Source organism: Saimiri boliviensis, chromosome 10, assembly GCF_048565385.1.
Source record: "Saimiri boliviensis isolate mSaiBol1 chromosome 10, mSaiBol1.pri, whole genome shotgun sequence".
NCBI lineage: Eukaryota > Metazoa > Chordata > Mammalia > Primates > Cebidae > Saimiri > Saimiri boliviensis.
Window position 1 is genome coordinate 1,308,633 of NC_133458.1, and position 20,486 is coordinate 1,329,118.

Consider the following 20,486-nt stretch of genomic DNA (forward strand, 5'->3'; position numbering starts at 1 on the left):
ACTCACTGTCCCTTTCACACCAGGGTGATGTCATTTACTGACCCCTTCACATGGGATGATGTCATTCACTCACTGTCCCCTTCTCAGCAGATGGTCACTGGGCACCTGGGGCAACTTGGCCTCACACCAGCAGCTGGACATCCTCTGTGAGACACATTGTCCCTGTCTCAAATCTGCCATTTATTAGAAAAGACAGTAGAGTGTATGTATCATTAGCATGGAGGGCACTAGGGGTCATGCATGAGAAGCACCCCAGCCAGCCTGGGACCAGAAGCTTCTAGAAGAAATCTGAAGCCACGTGGAGGTGTCTGAGAGATGTGCTATGCGCCCAGGGTTGGTCACACCACTCCCAGGGCACAGACACATGCAAAGAGCATTTTCAAGGCCATGTCTGTGGGCAGAAAGGATCTGGAGGACAGAGGCGGCCCCTCACATGGTGGGACTCTAGCGGGTTTCCCTGACATGGGGTGGCCCGGTGGGCAGCCCAGGTAGCACTCTAAGCAGGGACAGAGAGGCCATCTAGGGACCCAGTATATACAGCAAGAGGACCTACAGGATGAGCATAGTGAGATGGTCTGACTAGAGCTGAGGGACAGCAGCCCTGAGGGCACCTGGGAAAGGGAAGACTGGAGGGCAGGAGACGTGTGCAGATCCGGGTAAGGGGGTGCAGTTAAAGGCAGGTGCAGTGGGAATGGAATCGCAGGGATCCAGGGGAGAGAGGGGCCAGGGGCCTGGGTGGGGCTGCAGTGAGTGAGTGGGCTGCAGAGGACCAGGTGAGGGACAGGCAGGTGCCTGGGGCCTTAAGTGACAGGGTCATGCCAATTTGCTCATACCAGGTGAGCACAGGGGCGCATACTTGGGACTGCAGTGAGCAGGTGGTTTGCAGAGATCCACGTGAGAGTGAGAGCAGGTGCAGGGTATAAATACAATGGGAAGAGGCTATGCTGAGATGCAGGTATTTGGGGGGCAGGTGTATGTGCCTGCAGTAGGCAGCGGAGGTGCAGAGATCCATGTGTGAGAGGGGCAGGTGCATCAGGCTGCAGTGGGCAGGGAACTTGTCCGGATCCATGTGTGAAGGCGCAGGTGCATGAGCCTGCCGTGGGCTGGGGCTGTGCAGAGATCCATGTGTGAGAGGGGCAGATGCATCAGGCTGCAGTGGGCAGGGAACTTGTCCGGATCCGTGTGTGAGAGGGGCAGGCGCATCAGGCTGCAGTGGGCAGGGAACTTGTCCGGATCCACGTGTCAGAGGGGCAGGCGCAGGGCAGATGCACATGTCCACGTGAGAGGGGACGTGTTCATGGGCTGCTGTGGGCAGGAGGCATGAGGCGATACAGGTGAGGAAGAGAGCAGGTACAGCGTGACTGCAGTGGGTGGCCACTGAGTGACTTCTGCCTGGGAGGCAGGAGTTGAGAATTGCAGAATGGCGGCTTCAGGGATGGGGATGGGTCTGAGTGCACAGCATGTGTGGACCTGCGCAGTGTGACGCCTGCCGTGGAAACGCATGCAGCCGGGGCCTCAGGCAGACGTCCTGGCAGCCCCTGGCATCAAGCATTTTCCCCGTGGCTTACCATGGGGAGGGCCTGTTGTCCCAGGGCGGCCTGGGTGTTTGGGTGCCCGGGATTCTGGGGGTGGAGGTGGGCAGCGGCTGCGGCTGTCTCCCACCTGATAGGAAATGCATCGGTGTTTTAACTTCTGGTGTGACTGATGGTACTGCATACGTATCGGGTGGTTTTCAGCACAGCGGGGACTTAGGAGTGGGGAGGGTTTGAGGGAACTTCACAAGGGTTTGATTAATAGACACCGTCTGTCAGGTACCTGGATGACTCCTAAGGGGTGCTGTCCAGGTGACTCGGGACAGATCTGGGTAGGTGTAGATGTCGTAACTTCCATGTACGGTGGACAGGGAGGTCCCAGTTTCTGATGGGATCAGCAGATGGAGGCAAAGGAAGAGAGGAGGGGCAGCGGTGTGAGCACACCCTTAGGTATGCGTGAAAACAGAGACAAGCCTGTGTGTCAGCTTCACCTTGGTTTCTTGTGAGGCAGCTCCCACAGTCGGTGTTTTGGGTTCCTAGGGAAGAAATATTAACTCCAGGGAAACCACACTGGACAAATTTCACAGAAGTTGAAAATAGAAGAAACTCCCAAGACCAGAAAGAACTGAGATGCTTCCAGGCTCTTAAAGTGTTTCTCTTTATGCTGAAGGAGAATTAGATCATCTGGTTTTATGGGATCAGGGGAAAGTGACTTTTCCTCTTGAGGCCATAATTTTATTTTGAAAATTAGAGGTATTTGCCTACTTGATCTTTAGTGATTATTCAAGGATTCATCTTCTGTGAATCTGTGACCTGGGACACTGGTCGAAATCATGTAGCAGGCACACTGTCACCTCCAGGAAGCAGGGCACAAGTGTGACAGGGTTATATCTCCAAGGGCAGTCCCACAGGCAGGTGTTTGTGTGGAGAGGCTTATTTCATCAGCCCTGAGAGACACCCTCTTTATCAGTGTTTTGGGGAATCCCAGAGTGGTACACTTTTGAGTAGTGATAAACAGTGAGTCAGGAAAGGGAGAACTTGCTTCTGCCAGATGATACACAAAGGTGTATGTGTGGAGGCAGGGATGAAGCTAAGAAAGAAGCTGGAGCCAAGGACAGGGGTGACGGTGGAGCTTTGGAGGAAGCTGGGCTAGAGCTGGGAGGGAGCAGAGATGGAGACTGGGGTGGAACTGGATAGAAGGGAGATGAGCTGGGATGAAGCTCAGAAAGGAGCTGGAGATGCCACTTGGAAGGAGTAAGGATTAAAATGAGATAAAGCAGAAATGGACCTGGGAGGAAGCTAGATAGAGCGGAGGATGGTCCTGGATGGGGCTGGGATGGACTGGGATAGAGCTAAGGCAGAGTTGGGAAGGAACTGGAAATGGAAATGGGGTGAAGCTCAGAAAGAAGCTGAGATGAATCTGGAGCCAAAGCAGGATGGAGCTATGATGGAGCAGTGATGAGCTAGGATAGAGCTGGAAGGAGCTGGAATGGAGCTGGAAGGAGCTGGGAATAAAACAGAACAGAGATGGGGATGGAGTTCATTGGACTGAAAGGGAGCTAGGTGAAGGAGGGATGGCACTGGATGGAGCCAGGATGGAGCAGAGATGAGCTGGGTATAGAGTAGGATGGAGTTGGAATGGAGCTGAAGATGGAGCTGGAGCTGGATAGAGCTGGGTGGAGCTGGATGGAGCTGGATGGAGTAAGATGGAGCCAGGATAGAGACTGATGGAGGCAGGGATAGAGCAGGGCATGCATCTGGATGGAGCTATGATGGAGCTGGATGGAGCTGGATGGAGCTGGATGGAGCTGGATGGAGCTGGATGGAGCTGGATGGAGCTGGGATGGAGCCAAGGGTGGAGCTGATGATGGAGCTGGAAGCAGTGTATCCCATCCCAGGTCCCCCGTGCATCGGTACCACGGGCCTCGGCAGCAGCAGGTGCATCTCCAGGAGGACCTGGGATAGAGCTGTGGCTGCTGCTGGACGGAGCTGGGATGGAGTTTGGGACGGAGCTGGGATGGCTTTGACGATGAGTGGTTACTGGCTCTTCCCCAAGCTCCGCACACTGCTGACAAGGCCTCCGTCAGTCCTGCCCTGTCTTCTCCCCTCTGCTCTCTCTCTCTCTCCCTGTCTTGGTGAGCCCTGCAGTCTTCATCTCCTCTTTCATCTTGTGAAGGGCCCTGCTGCTGATCTTGGTGTCTTTCTATTTCCTCATCTATGACTTTTTTATCCATCCACAAATCCCTGATTGTCACAGCAGTAGCTTTGCTCCTCAGTCGCGTTGATCCTGATGTGTCTTCTGGGGCCTTTCTTGGGAGTCTCTGAGTCTGAGCTTCCCCCGACCTCCTCTGCCCTCATCCTGACCTTCCTCAGGCCTTCTGATGCCGCAGGCTGCTCCAGAAAGGGTGTAGTGACAGCACAGAAAAGAAACCTCAGGGACAGATGCCCCGATGCTCCACTGCCTTAAATCCGTCTCTAAGAACCGGCAGGAAATGTGTCCAGGCTGTAGACATCCCGGGCTGAGCGGGACGATGTGACGTTGCCGCTGTTACAGAGGGCAGCGTGCCGTGTGCTGACCATCCTGTCCCGTGGGGGCCTGCAGTGACCTGGCACAGAGCAGGACATAGAAGGGGACACCCGTCCTTGCTGCTGAGCTGTTCGCAACCTGGCTTATGAGACAAACAAGTCGGACAGTGCTAGAGAAGGTTCTAGAAGTGCCGGTGACCTCAGGCATTCCAAGTACATCTCAGGCAGGGAAGTGAGGCTGGAGAGGAAGGGGCTGTCCGGGGCCCAGAGAGCAGGCCCCGCCTTGGGCATTGCCGCTCCCTGGCCACAGGAATGTTAGTCCAGGAAGGAGCGTTTTCCTGATGGTCTTTGAGTCTCACCTCTGTGCAGAGCCCTTCACGTTCTTTTTCCCACTGCTGCTATTTTATTTTGAACCTTTTTACTTCTTACTTTGGATTGGAAGGATTCCACCCCAGCCTGTGTCTTTGGCACTGTCCCTCCCGAAGGCCCCCAGGAAGGGGCCGGGTTTTAGGACTCGGGAGCTCGCCCTGGGCCCAGGCCCAGCGCACAGGGAGGATGAGGCCACAGATGGTTGAGTGGGAGCCTCGCACTGACCGCAGCCAGTGATGGCGGGCCCTTTGCTCTAGGCGCTTGCGTCTGCCTGTGCAGTCAGACAGGGACGGGTGCGTGTCTGGACACCCAGGCCTGACCGAGTCCTGCTTATTTCAGAAGGAGGGGTTCCCCACGCGCTGATGTCCCAGCTCCTGTCCCGTCAGGCTCCCAGTCTAGGACCAGCTCTGATGCTGCTGAGGAGCCTGAGGCACTGTCCTGGGGCACATTCTCCTGGGTCTCCTGCCTCCCCTGAACCATAGCCCCTGGCACGTTAGGCGGGTGCTGTCCCCAGACCATCAGCCCCTCGGTTCCTCTCTCTGTTCTGAACCTGGTTCAGTGACTGCCAGGGGTGCGTGTTAAGTGCAAGTGTGAGGCAGGCCTGAAGCGGTGAGTCTGTGAGCAGCGAGGGCCTCATCGTTTGACACCCACAGAGCTGCAGCACCCATCCCACACCCCCCGTGGATCTGCAGCCCTGGGAGATGCGCCTGCTGCTGCCGAGGCCCGCGGTACCGATGCACGCGTGGGTGCGTGGGCGCCTCCTCAGTTAGAAGTGAGATTGTTGTGGGGGACATCTGAGGGCTGTGGACAGGAAGAAGCCTGGGTACCATGAGAGGCTGCTCCGTGGGAGCGAGGAGGCCGTTGCACCCAGACACGTAACAGATCATCGCGCAGAGGGCGGGCAGTCGCACGTGGCAGCTTTGGAATAAAACGTTCTTGCGCCAGCTTGGGACACATGCACTGTGTCCAGCACATTTTCCTCTGGCGAAGCCCTTCTGTGGTGGCTGTCGGCACGTGGAAGGCCGTGGCTCAGGTGCACGGGGGCTCCGTGGTGTTTGAAGCTTCCCTCCCGGCCACCCTGCTGCAGATGGCTGCCACGCAGTCCGCATCCTGGCTCCAGGATGAAGGCGTGGGCTGGGGGTTCCTGGCACCTGGGCTTAGCACTTGACACATGGGGCCAGTTGGCGACCCGGGGCTTGAGAGAGGAACCCTTTCATCCTCAGGACAAGAAAGAGGCCACAGGGTCAGCTGCAAGCTCCATGGCCGCCCTCTGAGAGCGGCTCCTGGGACCTCAGGGCCCAGCACAGTGTCACTGATGGGCAGAGATGGGCCCCTCTCTGCTCACTGCTTTGGCCACCTCTGCCTCCCTCAGTAACATCCCCTGGGACGGGGTGGGCCAGAATGAAGCAGGGAGGAGCAGTGGGCCACCTGGCCAACAACTGGAAGGTCAGGGTGGCTGGAGCTTTGCTGTCCACTCTGACTGGAGTGGAACTGAGGCCGACAGGTGCACTCCTGTGCCAGGAGCACGTGAGACTTTCTTAAACACCAGCTGGGGCTTGTTTGAAAGTCTCCGTGGCTTTCATGGTGAGCTGTGTTTTAAACTCTTGGTGCAATGCAAGGTGTGAGGTCTTTCTTTACATTCAATGGGATTGCTTGTCCAGATGTCTGGAAGGAGTTAGCTGACTCTGCTGATTGTTTCTTGTGCTGTGAGGAAACGTTTTCGTTTAAGTCCTAGCTATTTATCTTTGTTTTTGTTGCATTTGCTGTTGGGTTCTTGGCCCTGAAGTCTTTACCTAAGCCAGTGTCTAGAAGGGTTTTTTCCAATGTTATTTTCTTTTTTTTTTTTTGAGATGGAGTTTCGCTCTTGTTTCCCAGGCTGGAGTGCAATGGCGCGATCTCGGCTCACCGCAACCTCCGCCTCCTGGGTTCAGGCAATTCTCCTGCCTCAGCCTCCTGAGTAGCTGGGATTACAGGCACGCGCCACCATGCCCAGCTAATTTTTTTGTATTTTTAGTAGAGACGGGGTTTCACCATGTTGACCAGGATGGTCTCGATCTCTTGACCTCGTGATCCGCCCGCCTCGGCCTCCCAAAGTGCTGGGATTACAGGCGTGAGCCACTGCGCCCGGCTCCAATGTTATTTTCTAGAATTTTTAACAGTGTCAGGTCTTAGGTTTAAGCCCTTGATCCACCTTGAGTTGAATTTTGCGGAAGGCGAGAGGTGAGGGCCCGTTTCATTCTCAGACGTGTGGCGAGCCAGGTATCCAGCACCGTTTGTGAAACAGGGTATGCTTTCCCCACTTTACATTTTCATTTGCCTTGTCCAGGTTCATCTGGCTGTAAGTATTTGGGTTTATTTCTGGGATCTCTATTCTGCTCCATTGGTCTGTGTGCCTATTTTTATACCAGCGCCGTGCTGTTTTGGTGACCATGGCCTTGTAGTATAGTTTGAAGTCAGGTAATGTGATGCCTCTAGACTTGTTCTTTTTGCTCAGTCTTGCTTTGGCTATGAGGGCTTTTTGGTTCCACTGAATTTTAGGATTGTTTTTACTCGTTCTGTGAAGAATGATGGTGTATTTGGATGGAATTGCATTGAATTTGTACATGGCTTTCAGCAATGCAGTCATTTTCCCAATGTTGATTCTACCCATCCATGAGCATGGGATGTGTTTCCATTTGTTTGTGTCATCTATGATTTCTTTCAGCAGTAAACAGACAACCCAAAGAGTGGGGAAAATCTTCACGATCTATATATCCAACAAAAGACTAATACCCAGACTCTAAATATAACTCACATTAGCAAGAAACACACAATCTCATCAAAACAAGGGGTAAAGATATGAATAGACGGTTCTCAAAAGAAGGCATACAAATGGCCAACAAACAGATGAAAAATGCCCAACATCACTAATGATCAGGGAAGCACAAATCAAAACCGCAGTGCGACACCTCCTCACTCCTGCAAGAATGGCCGTGATCAGAAAATCAAAAAACGGTAGATATTGATGTGGATGTGGTGATCAGGTGTGAACTAGTACAGCCACTAAGGAAAACAGTGTAGAGGTTCCTTAAAGAACTACAGGTAGAACTACCGTCAGATCCAGCAAGCCCTGCCCCGGGCATCTACGCACAGGACGAGAAGTCGTTATATGAGGAAGATAACTGCACACGCACGTTTACAGCAGCACAACTCAAAATTGCAAAAACATGGAACCAACCCAAATACCTGTCAGTCAGTGAATGGATAAAGATAAATTAATTATGGCATGCACACACACACACACACTCACTCACACTCACACTCTCACACCCCATGGAATACTATCCAGCCATAAAAAGGAAAGAAATGGTGGCATTGTCAGCAACCTGGATGGAACTGGAGACCAATATTCTAAGTGAAGTAACTCAGGAATGGAAAGCAAACATCGTGTGTTCTCGTTCATAAGTGGGAGCTAAGCTATGAGGATGTCATGGCTTAAGAATGACACAGTGGATTTTGGGGACTTGGGTAAAGGGTGGCAGGAGGGTGGGTTTAAAAGACTCCACACTGGGGTCAGTGCCACCGCTTGGGTGATGGGTGCACAGAATCACCTGTTACGAACATAATCATGTAACCAAACGCCGCCTGTTCCCTGAAAACCTATGGAAATAAAAATGAGAAGGAATAAGTTTATTTAATGAACACCGTGGTCCTTATGAGGGAGGAGTGGAGAGTGGAAGTGAAGCGTGACCACCGATGGGATGGGGGAGGGGAGGAGAAGGCAGCCGGGATGTGGAACCGGCGTGAGGCCAGAGCAGAAGCGGGTGTTCTGCGCTGAGAAGCCCGGCTCCTCCCGAGGGCCCCGGAACCCTGCACCCCGCATGCTGGTCCTCTGCTGTCTTCTCCGGCCCTCCCGCCCTGCCCCCGCTCCACATGCCCCGCTGCGTCCCCAGCTCCCCGGTGGTCTCGCTTGGCTTCATCTCTCCCCCTCCTCTCCCACGAAGGGCATCACGTGTTCACGAGGTCAAACGTCCTCCTTCCCATCACAGAGCCCAAGCGACCCTTCACCTTCACAGTCTCAGCAAAATGGTGGGACCGATAGATGCCAGGCCGGGGCGGGGGCGGGGAGGTGTGTGCCTTGGGGAGCCGCTGGTGTCACACAGCAGCTGGACCTCGCCCATGCCCGCTCCTTGCCCATGGCCCTCCCAGCAACCGCCCTCGCTGTCTGAGGGTGGATTCTGAGCACAGAGGGCTTCTCAGCTCTGCGGGAGCAGGGCTGGCCTTCCACAGGCTCAGTCGCTGGTAAACGAGGCTCTCCACTGTCTCCCCGCTCAGGACACTGGAGGCCCCCTCTTTCCTGCAGAGTCAAACCTGAGTCCCACTGCCCGTCCCTGAGAGCCACTGCGCCTCCTTCCCGGGAGCCTCCCCGGTGGCCTCACCTGCGTTCCTTCGCCGGTTCCCCTGTCCATGTGTCAGAGCTGAAGTCTGAGCCTTCTGCGTCCAGCACCTTCTCCGAGGTCCCCGCCCTGGCCAGGCGGAGGCTGCCCACACCTGCTCTTGAGTTACGGTGCCCGTGTGCGTTTGTGCTCACGTGTAGCGGAACACACAGCCCTGCCTCCATGACCTGTGCCTCCCCTGGGCCTGGCAGCAGCGGGCACACACTTGGCAAATGTGTGGGCTCCAGGGACTCACGTGGGCGTGGGCTGTGCCTGGTTGGTGCCTGGGGAAGGGCAGCCGCTCTGGCAGGCGGGCGGGCACCACGGTCATGCGGGGCTGCATGTCGGGGCCATTTGCAGAGCGGCTCATTGTGTCGGGAAAGGAAGAGGCGGATGGGATGTGCAGGCTGTCGCTCTCAGACTCCTGCGGCTTTATGGAAGGACTAGTTACGCTGAATACGTTTTGTTAGTGGTTATGTAGCTGTCAAGTAAATTCCGTTGTTTCTTATTACATCATTAGAGACCATTAAAACTGCATTAGTTTGTGATGTGATTATGCCAGCAGACCTGCAGTGGCCACAGCCGGGTTTCACGATGTACTCATGGCTGTCTGCGGCGCAGTGATCGATGCCAGGCTGCCTTCCACAGAATCTCGGTTAGGTGGGCAGCACTCCTGGGACGAACGCCAAAGGCACATTCCCACGAGCCTCTGAGTCCATAGTGAGACCAGCTCAGTGTCAGCTCTCTTCCGGACGGCGTCAGCCATGTGCAGTCATGGATCCGCCGGGCATCGTGGTGCACGGCCTAATTCTGTGATCAATCTTCATGCGCTCTGCCGGTGAAGAAGCGTTGACTTTCTTATCCGTGTGATTCAGTGGGTTGATGAATGCAGTGGTGTTGTTCTCCAGGACGGTTACCCGAGAGGCAGCCGTGGGAACTCTCAACCCTGACACCTCTCGTTAGGGTCTTCTCTCTGCACAGGGCGTGGGAGATGCCTGTGCCTGCTGGATCCTGTGACAGTCCCAGGGCTGCCCAGGCCCTTCCCCACAGTGCCTGTCCCTCTCCCACCCTGCCAGGGGGGGAAGTCCCTGGGGCTCGCAGGGAAGCTTCTGGAAAGTATGTTTCAGTTTCCTGGGGCAGAACTGCGATTCCTTGCCACAGTCTTGTCTCTGTGCGTAAGGCATGTATGAAGATGTTGCAGGCAGCAGGAACCCTGTGAGGGGTGAGAATGGTCCTGAATTCCCTGGTTGGCTCTAGTTTTCCCTGTAGCCTCAATGACTATGAAGCCCTGGAAAATTTGGTCTACACATCAGGGCAGTGCAGATTTGCAACTGCAGACACAGTGCCGTCGGTTAGTGATATCACTCAAGCCATAAGCCCCCAGCAGTGAAAAGTCCCAGGAGCCCTCAGGGAGGGTCTTGGTAAATGGCATTTGCTTTCCTGATGCCGCGTACCCACCACCTGCGGACTCTGGCCATCACTGGCCACGCTGCTACCTGTTGTCCCTGTGTTCTGGATTTGCCAAACGATGCTGCCTGAGGAAGGTGGGGAAGTGGTGGCCTCATGTTATGTGACTCTCCTTCCCAGATGGAGCACAGGCTTCGTCTTCCATGCCCTCTCTGAATATTGCAGGCTCTTGCAAAGGTGCATGCTAGTGGCTCCACACAGTGACAGGAGGTTTTCCTGGAAAGGCATGTCAAGGAAATGTCACAGTATGTCCAAACTGCCCCGGCCTGTCTTTCAGATGAGACAGCAAGGGAAGACCCCTGTGGATTTGCAAAGAAGAATCCTGCTTGGGTGAAAGGTGGCATTTCTCATGTTAAGTGAGCCCCATGCTTTGGTTGAAGATATTTGTGTTTAAAATATCGATGGAGCCTCCTTTCCTAGTGTGAAATGATATGACCGTTTAGGAAGAGAGCAGGTTCGTCATCATTCTGAGCCTCTGGGTCCTCACAAGGATCCAGGGTGGCCTGGGCATGTGGCTGGGACTGGCTTTTAGCAGGCCCCACATGTGGTCCACACTTTGCTGGCGCCATTTTGAGACTCTTACGCTTCTTCAACAGAGGGCCCCACAAATTGTATATGTGGTCGTCAGGCCACGACAGGGTTGGAGAGACGATGGGAAAAGCTAGAACAGTGCCTGCTCTGAAGTTTGTGACACATGTTAGCTGGAGAATTCCACTATTTTCATTGTTGTTAGGAAAAAAACCACTCTAATTTCCACTGTTAATGGATTCAGATTGGCAGGAAGAACCCATGGTTTTCTCCAGACTGTTCAATGCACTCCCAGTGTGGAGCTCTGGGAAAAGGCTGGATTTGGGTGTTGAACTGGATACCTGGTAATGAGGCGTTCCGCTCTGAGCTTTCTTTTAATGGCACTTTCATCCATAGGACTTTGAATCTTTATCACCTGGCCAGGTGCAATGGCCCACATCTGTAATCCCAGTACTTTGCGGGTTGAAGCGGGAGGATCACTAGAGGCCAGGAGTTCAAGACCAGCCAGGGCAACATAGTGAGACCTTGTCTCTACAGAACCAAAACCGAAAAGTGCACCCTCTTTTATTTATTTATTTTACTTTAGGTGCATAGTATATCTGGCATTTCTCCCCATGTTATCCCTCCCCGCCCTCCCCTCCCTCCCCATCCCCTGCTGTCTCTCCCCTACCCCCCCCAACTGCCCCTGTGTGTGATGCTCCCCTCCCTGAGTCCACGTGTTCTCGTTGTTCAACACCCACCTATGAGTGAGAACATGCGGTGTTTGGCTTTCTGTTCTTGTGTCAGTTTACCAAGAATGATGGTTTCCAGATTCATCCAAGTCCCTGCAAAGGACACGAACTCATCATTTTTTATGGCTACGTAGTATTCCAAGGTATATATATATGCACTTTTGTGCTCTTCGAAGGCGGGTCCTGGTCTGCATTGCTATGTCATGTGTCATCAGTGACTGGAACAGCATCTGGACCATAACGGGGCTTATGTGTTAGTGAGTGAATGAATTATTCCAGGGAAGAATGGACAGGCTCTGGATTCAAAGGCACGTGGGTTTGACTCTGTTTTTCTCAACTTGCCATGAGACCCTGGGCAGGTTCCCGAAGCCACCCTGACCTCAGCGGGCTCCTCGTGGAGTAGAGATGATGATGAGTACATTGGAGTCGTGAGAGTTAAATGCCGTGTGTATGCAGATACTTAGCGCTAGATAAAGGATAGCCTTCTAGACGCATTATTAAAATAACAAAATGTTTAAGCCAAGAAATATGTAAAAACATGAACAAGTTAGATTTATACTGAAATGACACTGAACAGTTTGGTAAAATATGCATTTTTCTCATGACCTGCGCCATCTGTAGGAGACACCCCTGCTCGGTGTTGTTCTTATTCTTCTCACCAGGACCAAACAGAAATTGCTTCACTCTTCCGAGTGTGTGTCTCAGTCAGAGACGTTCGGATGAGCTGATGGCAGGAGGCTTTGGGCAGATGAGCCGGGGCAGTTTGTTCGGGACTCAGCTCCTGCAGGAAAGGCTGAGACCTGCCGCAGAGGGCAGGGAGCAACATAAACCCGCCCCAGGTAGGGGCCCCAGCGGCTCCTCCCTCCACGGATGCTGGCCCATGAGCGGGCATCACATTTCATTCAGGATTGCAAACCAGAGGTGTCTGAAGGCTGGCAGGTGGCCTCGGGAGTGAGCAGCCTGAGTGACCAGAGAAACGAAAGTGAAACAAGGAACAAAACAGAGTGAGCCACGGTGCCCAGAAGACCCTGGGGGATGGTGGGGGCACGAGCAGTGGAGCCCCCAGGCGCATGCTGGGGGCGAGGGCGGGTTCTCACCTTTGCTACATGTCCTACACCATGGAAGGCTGTGGCCAACCTGCTGAGGCTTTGGGAAAAAGCCTTGGTCCTAATTCTTGGGTCAGCGCTTCTGTTTCTACATGTTACACACTAATAATTTGGTCCTCTGTTTGTGTAGCTCATTAATCCCTAAGCATTGTGACGGTGGAGCTGCAGGGGAGCCCAGATGGGGACAGACGGGGGGCCTTGGTCCTTCGGAAATGGTGAGCTTTCTGCCACTCCTGTGAGACCTGGCCCACCCCCGTGCTGGGGGAACAAAGGTCTTCTTTTGGGTCCGGCCGTGCCACCCAGCAGGTGTAGCAGGAAAGCAGGTAGCAGTGGAACTTAAAATGAGGCAAATGCTTCCAAAGTTCAAAGGCAAAGCATAAATATTGAACAATCTGTTTTCTTCCAAATGCTCTATGAGAAGAGTGTGGGGCAAGACGTTCCCTGGCACAGCAAGGACTTCCCAAATCATATGTAATGACAAAGTACTTGCAAACAAGACACAACCTTCACAGTAATGCAGTTGCTCAGTGCTTTAGAACGCAAAGCCTCAGCAATAGTCACATTTTGGTTAAGGCTTGCATGATGTTAAATCATCTTGCAATAACCCTGTGAGTCTGTTTCTTCATACCTTCAAATAGCAATTGACCCTCTGATACTACTCCTTTGTAAGCCCTCAGGCTAGATACTTTGGGAAGTTATTGCCTCGTGTATGGGAGGCAGGAATACACGATTGTGCAGAAAATGTGGTAAAAGTATGGTTTGGAAAGTACGTATGCATTATGCCATCCACGTGGAATTCTGGAGTCTCATGGTCCCACCGTCTCCTCTGCAGGAAGACACAGCTGGAATGAGGCATGCGAAGGGAATTCTGCATGTGAGCTCATTTTTCTGTTGGTTTCTGTTGGCAGCTTGGATTAGCCTGGCACCAAGCTGTGGGCTTCCCTAGAGTCAGGGATGCCAGCGAACAAGGGACATAGCTGGGAGGAGGTGGGTGATCACCAGGAACAGTTCCGGGAGCGAACGCACAAAGAGTGTGGGGCTCGGCCCAGCAACGCAGTCGGAAGGGGCAGTGGAGCTGGCCTGTATGTGGGTTCACAGCTGTCCTCGTGCCTCACAGAAGGCCCTCAGCTGAGTATGCTGAAGTCATGATTTCAGTGGTGGCACTGACATTAAAATTGGATGATTTGCAGCTAGTACCTAAAACTCCAAGGGTTTCCGTTTATTCAGCTGTAAAATAGGGCATTGTCAAGTGAATTGCTTTAGTTTCGGGATTGTTATTCAGCACCGCAGCATCCCACTCCTGGGTCTTCGTCCACTCGAGGGCAGACGCAGGGCCGGCTTCGTGGGAGGTCCCGGTGCCTCTGCCTCAAAGCTGACGGGCTGGCTAAGGGAGCCCCTAAAAACATGTACTGTGCATGGTGAGCTCTCGCAGGTTTTACCTGGCCTCGAATTACATACAGCCAGATAGAGTCTCATAAATCATCAGGATTTTGTTTGAAAAGTTTGAGACCTTAATTAGCACTTTGTTTCTCTGAACATAATACTGAGTAAGAAATGGAATGAGCAATTCACTAAATGTATAGTCCACAGGATGAGAAAAGTTAATGCAAAATGATTCTTAACCCATAGACAGCATTTTGGGAAAGTATCTAAATATGTTTGAATTATTATAAACAATAAGTACTTATATATCTCTATCTACCAAACTGCCCACCCATCCATTTTTCATCCATCCATCCATCCATTTACCTACCCCCATCCAGCCATCCCTGCACCCATACATATATTTACTTATCCATCTTCCTACCCACCCACCCATCCACCCATCCACACAGCATCCATCCATCCATCCTCCTACGCACCCACCCATCCATCCATACAGCATCCATCCAACCATCCTCCCACCCGCCCACCCATCCACCCACCCATACAGCATTCATCCATCCACCTACCCACCCATCCACCCACCCATACAGCATCCACCCACCCATCCACCAACCCATACAGCATCCATCCATCCATCCTCCCACTCACCTATCCACCTACCCACATAGCATCCATCCATCCATCCATCCACCCACCCTAACAGCATCCATCCATCCTCCCACCAACCCACCCATACAGCATCCATCCATCCATCCATCCATCCATCCATCCATCCTCCCACCCATCCACCCACCCATCCAGCATCCATCCATCCATCCTGCCACCCACCCACCCATCCACCTACTCATACAGCATCCATCCGTCCATCCTCCCACCCACCCACTGACCCACCCATACAGCATCTATCCATCCTCCCACCCATCCACTCACCCATCCATACAGCATCCATCCATCCATCCATCCACCCACCCTAACAGCATCCATCCATCCTCCCACCGACCCACCCATCCACCCACCCATCCAGCATCCATCCATCCATCCTCCCACCCATCCACCCACCCATGCAGCATCCATCCACCCATCCTCCCACCCATCCACCCACCGATACAGCATCCATCCATCCATTCATCCTCCCACCCACCCACCCATACAGCATCCATCCATCCATTCTCCCACCCATCCACCCACCCATACAGCATCCATCCATCCATCCTCCCACCCACCCATCCACCCATCCATACAACATCCATCCATCCTCCCACCCACCCACCCATACAGCATCCATCCATCCATCCACCCACCTACCCATCCACCCATCCATACAGCATTCATTCATCCATCCTCCTACCCACTCACCCACCCACTCATCCACCCACCCATACAGCATCCATCCATCCATCCATCCACCCATCCACCCATCCATACAGCATCCATCCATCCATCCATCCATCCACCCACCCACCCATACAGTATCCATCCATTCATTCTCCCACCCACCCATCCACCCACCCATACAGCACTCATCCATCCATCCTCCCACCCACCCATCACCTATCAACCCCCTCATCCACCCACCCACCCACCGTCTCTCTACTCACCCACCCCTTCATGTTATGGATTTCGCCCCAAATCCAGATGTCAAACAGACAAAGCACAGGTCAGTCTGCCAAGCCAGCTGAGAGCATACTAGTAAAATAAACAAACTGTCTACAGAAGTTTTTCTTTTCATATCTAAACAAGTTTCAGGAAAATTGACCAGTTAGAAAGAGCAGCGTTTACTTTTATGTTGATTGCATCCACATTAAATGATTAACTTTAAAACTGTATTTGTCGACATACACGCCTTGGCTATCTTCCTTTTATCTGCAAGAAGTCAAGGGAATATAGTACCTGAGGCTTGTCTCTATTTAAACTGACTACAAAGTTAACTGCTGCTCAGGCAGTGTCTATTAGGAAAACTCGAGTCAAATGTGTTACATTTATGGTGGACCTGAAAGGTTGACTTGATACAAATCACCCTGTGTCAGGTGTAAGTCCTTATCATCTAGCAATGCAAATCCCAGACTAACCCAACCAAACAGAAGCCTCGATTCTTATTTAAAACCATTTCTATGCTGGGGGTGGTAGCACGCACCTGTAATCCCAGCACTTTGGGAGGCCGAGGCAAGTGGATCACAAGGTCGAGATCGAGACCAGCCTGGCCAAGATGGTGAACTCTCATCTCTCTAAAAATGAAAAAATTAGCTCGGTGTGGCGGTACGCTCCTGTAGTCCCAGCTACTAGGGAGGCTGAGGCAGGAGAATCACTTGAACCAGGGAGGTGGAGGTTGCAGTGAGCCGAGATTACACCACTGCACTCCAGCCTGGTGACAGAGACTCTGTCTCAAACAAACAAAAAACATTTCTAAAACATGGAAGCTTGTGTCAGAGATTTGTTCATCTTCATTCTCAACTGAACGGTTGATCTGAGGACAGATGGAGCTCTGCCTTTTTTCCTGTGGTTAAAGTGTCATGCCATGAAAATTAATATTAAAAAAATGATCTTGAGATCCATGATTGCTAAGAAGACATGTATCAGTATATCACTATATTGATGTTCTAAAGGCAGATAATTATATGCATTTTTAAATTATTTCACTGATAAAAGTAGGGGAAAATGATTTCCAGCTAGTCCTCCATTAAGAAAAGACCTTTAAGGCGGAACTCTTACACTCAACACTCTGGTTGATGGTGGGATGGTGTGTTTGTCTCATAAATCTTGAGTGAGAGGAGTATTCCAGAACACAAGCAATAAAATCAGCATTAAAATGCTGGATGTCACTTCTCCTCTTTGTTGGCATATTTTATGACCATAAAAATAAATGAGTAATTATCAATATGTAGTAAAATATCAAATGGAACCACTGAGCAATAAAGAACTCAGGAATAAATGGAGTGGAATTTAAAATAGAGGTAACTATAGCTAAAATGACAGGAAATGATCTCTTATCTATGTGCACATCTATGGTTTGCTTATTTTGGTTAAAGGTAGCTTTAAATCGGTGAATTCTGTAGAATCTCAGGGATATAGTTTTTCATATTATTTCCAGCCCAATCGGAAGATGACTCCTCGTGGTAATAAAAAGCTCTGGTTTCTCCTAGTTTATTCTCCACAGGACCCATGTGAACACATTTTTCAAGTACCACACCCCTCAGGGCTCTAGGCTGCAGACATGTGGTGAAGACCTCTTTCGTTGGGGAAGAAGGCTTTCCCGCAGAGTGACTGGCATTCCTCTGGCATTTCTTCCACTATGCATAGCAGTCGCCTTTCACAGTAAGTGAATTTGACTGTGAAAAGGTGGATGGCTCAGGGACTCAGAAACTCACAGCAGACGCTCCCCACCGTAGGTGTGCCTGGCGTGGCCTTCAGGATGGCGCTCTCAGGGTCTGCCCTTACGTGGCTGTTGACAGACTCCTCACAAGATCTGCCCTGCACCATCCAGGGTCCTGAAAGAGCAGAGACGACCTCCTCCCTTATCTCAACCACGTCATTCCTGAAGGAAAACGACCAGGCTCCCCCAGAAAGCAGCGAGTGTTGGCGGCTGCATGAACCCACATAAGGAACTCGGGAGGCGCAGAGCCCTCCTGAGTGAGCAGAGCAGGGACCAGCAGCTTCGGTTCAGAGGGAGTCCTGTCACGTGCCAGGTGGCCCACCCAGTCGCCCAGCGGCCCTGCAGGGCTTGTCCCGTTCCCCCAATTTTGCAGGGTGAATAATGGAACGGGCAGAATCGCCCGGCAAGGAAGTGGCAGTTCAGCAAGCAGCTGGATCACAGCCGGGTCAGCTCCGGGGCTCCCGTCCTCTCTGCAGTAGCAAATTGTCAAATTTGACGAAGGCAGCAAGGTTGTGTGTGAAAACGCTTCAACACAGATGCTGGGCGGAGGGTGATCCTCATTCGCAGATTCTGTGTTTGCAAATTAATCTGTAACCTCCAAATCAATGCTCATGCCGAGGTCATTCCTGGCCACGCGGCGAGCCGTGAAGTTCAAGCTGCCTGACGCCCCTGTGCCCGGGTGGGGAGGAGAGCTCTGCCTTCTCGTTTCAGCTCAGACTGTGAAACAAGGCTCCGCTTGAAGGCCTGTTGAGCGCCCCATTTTCCACGTTCTGTGCTTTTCATTGGTGGTTTTGCTGTTTAAATGGCCCAGCACAGTGCTGAGGGCTGATGGTGTTCCTAGTGTCGTGACCCGCTCGTCTGCCTGCTCAGCACTCAGAGGCCAAAAACAGGAGACGGAGGTGTGAGGAAGGAAAGCATTTTTACCAGGCAAATGCTGGCGGCTGGGGCGCGGCCGGGCTCGTGCCTTTAACAGACCATTCCCCGTTTCTGGCTGAGTGAGGGGTTCAAGGCATGGGGCTATGTGGAGCACTGCGGGAGGGCGCCGGGCTGTGTGTTCTGATGGGCGTCTGTCTCTTCATGGGTGGAGGCCTGGTTGGTGTCATCATAACTTCAGCCCGGGAGCACTGGGCTAAATGTTCCTAACTCCCCCTCAGCGGGAAGATTCTGCAGCTGGGTCGCTCTATCTGTTCCGTTTGAAAATTGGCCCCTGGAATTTCTAAGCAGGTCCCTAATTAGATGGCTGAGCACTGTGTACAGGAGTGCCTGGTGGGAAAGGGAGCCACGACACGTTTCACCATGTGCTTCAAGGCCAAAGCAGGCAAGGGAAGGAAATGCTCTAAGTGCATGTGAGGCTGGCACACACAGGATACATGGTGACAACGTGCCTCATGGAGAAGACACCGGGCCGGGACGTGTGGTGATGACATGCTTCATGGAGAAGACACCGGGTCAGGACACGTGGTGACAATGTGCCTCATGGAGAAGACACCAGGCCAGGACATATGGTGATGACATGCTTCATGGAGAAGACACTGGGCCAGGGACACGTGGTGACAACGTGCCTCATGGAGAAGACACCGGGCCGGGACGTGTGGTGATGACATGCTTCATGGAGAAGACGCCGGGTCAGGACACGTGGTGACAACGTGCCTCATGGAGAAGACACCAGGCCAGGACATATGGTGATGACATGCTTCATGGAGAAGACGCCGGGTCAGGACACGTGGTGACAACGTGCCTTCTGTAGAAGACACCGGCTGGGACACGTGACAACGTGCCTCCTGGAGAAGACACCGGCCGGGACATGTGACAACACGCTTCATGGAGAAGACACAGGTTGGGACACATGGTGACAACATGCTTCATGGAGAAGACACTGGGCCAGGGACACGTGGTGACAACGTGCCTCCTGGAGAAGGCACCGGCTGGGACACATGGTGACAACACACCTCATGAAGAAGACACCGGCTGGGACACATGGTGACAACATGCTTCATGGAGCAGACACTGGGCCGGGGACACATGGTGACAACATGCTTCATGGAGAAAACTCACGTGTGGATGGGCATTGTGTGGGCAGCTGTGAGTTCAGCATTAATAACTCAGCCACGTACGTTAAATGAGTCTTTGAATAGAAACACACATAAGACAAGGTTACATGTCGATCAATTGACAGAAACATGGTGTCCATAGGCTCACAGGAGCCTCGCCCTCTGCTTCTCGTGGGAACACTGGCTCGGTCAGTGTCTGCTCCCAATGACTTTCGAGAACGTGGCCCCCTGGAAGAATGAGAACTGACTGTATGTGGCCTCAGCAATTATTTGTTGCCTCTGAATGAAAAACCAAAAGTCAAAATTAGCATCTGTTTCTTCGTTAAACCTCGATACCTCCATGTAACGTAATGTCCAGCTCTATGTCTGCGTCGGTAATTTCTAGCCAGTCTTAGTCCTCATTCTTTGCTGCTGTTTTAACCATAGTAGAGCTGGTATGTGTGTAACACAGATGCCTGGCATGCCCTGCGTGACAAATGCCAGCTGTCAGGAAGCACCTTGCTCACGAAAAGCTTGTTTTCTCCTCGAGAGCTGTGATGTTAGGTGCTCCACTTGCTCCTAAGAGACTGTAAGGCTCTAGACATCTCTGTTTTACTTTTTATTTCCTGATTAAATACAGAAGTTTCCCTTTTTATGCCAGCAATATACACAGGGGATTTATTCAGCTTTCCCCAAACGTCTAAAGAGCCAGAAAGCTAAACAAGATGGCAGACCAGGGCTCCCTGGTGCTAGAAGGAAGGTGGTGGGACTGCTGGCCTCCCTCCCTGGAAGGCTCTCGTGGTGGGACTGCTGGCCTCCCTCCCTGGAAGCCTTTCATGGTGGGACTGCTGGCCTGCCCCCTCGGGAGCCTCTCGTGGTGGGACTGCTGGCCTGCCCCCTCGGGAGCCTCTCGTGGTGGGACTGCTGGCCTCCCTCCCCGGAAGCCTCTCGCCTGGACACACAGCACTCAGCTGCCTGCCTCCTGCACAGCAGAAGTGTGGGGCTTGGTAGCAAGCACAGGGCAAG

The 20,486-nt window shown here is 52.6% G+C and overlaps 1 protein-coding gene across 4 annotated transcripts in view; it reads left to right on the plus strand.

Moving 5' to 3' along the window:
- PTPRN2 (protein tyrosine phosphatase receptor type N2) overlaps nucleotides 1-20,486 on the plus strand; it is a 972,293-nt gene that overhangs the window by 440,706 nt on the left and 511,101 nt on the right. The window lies entirely within an intron of this gene.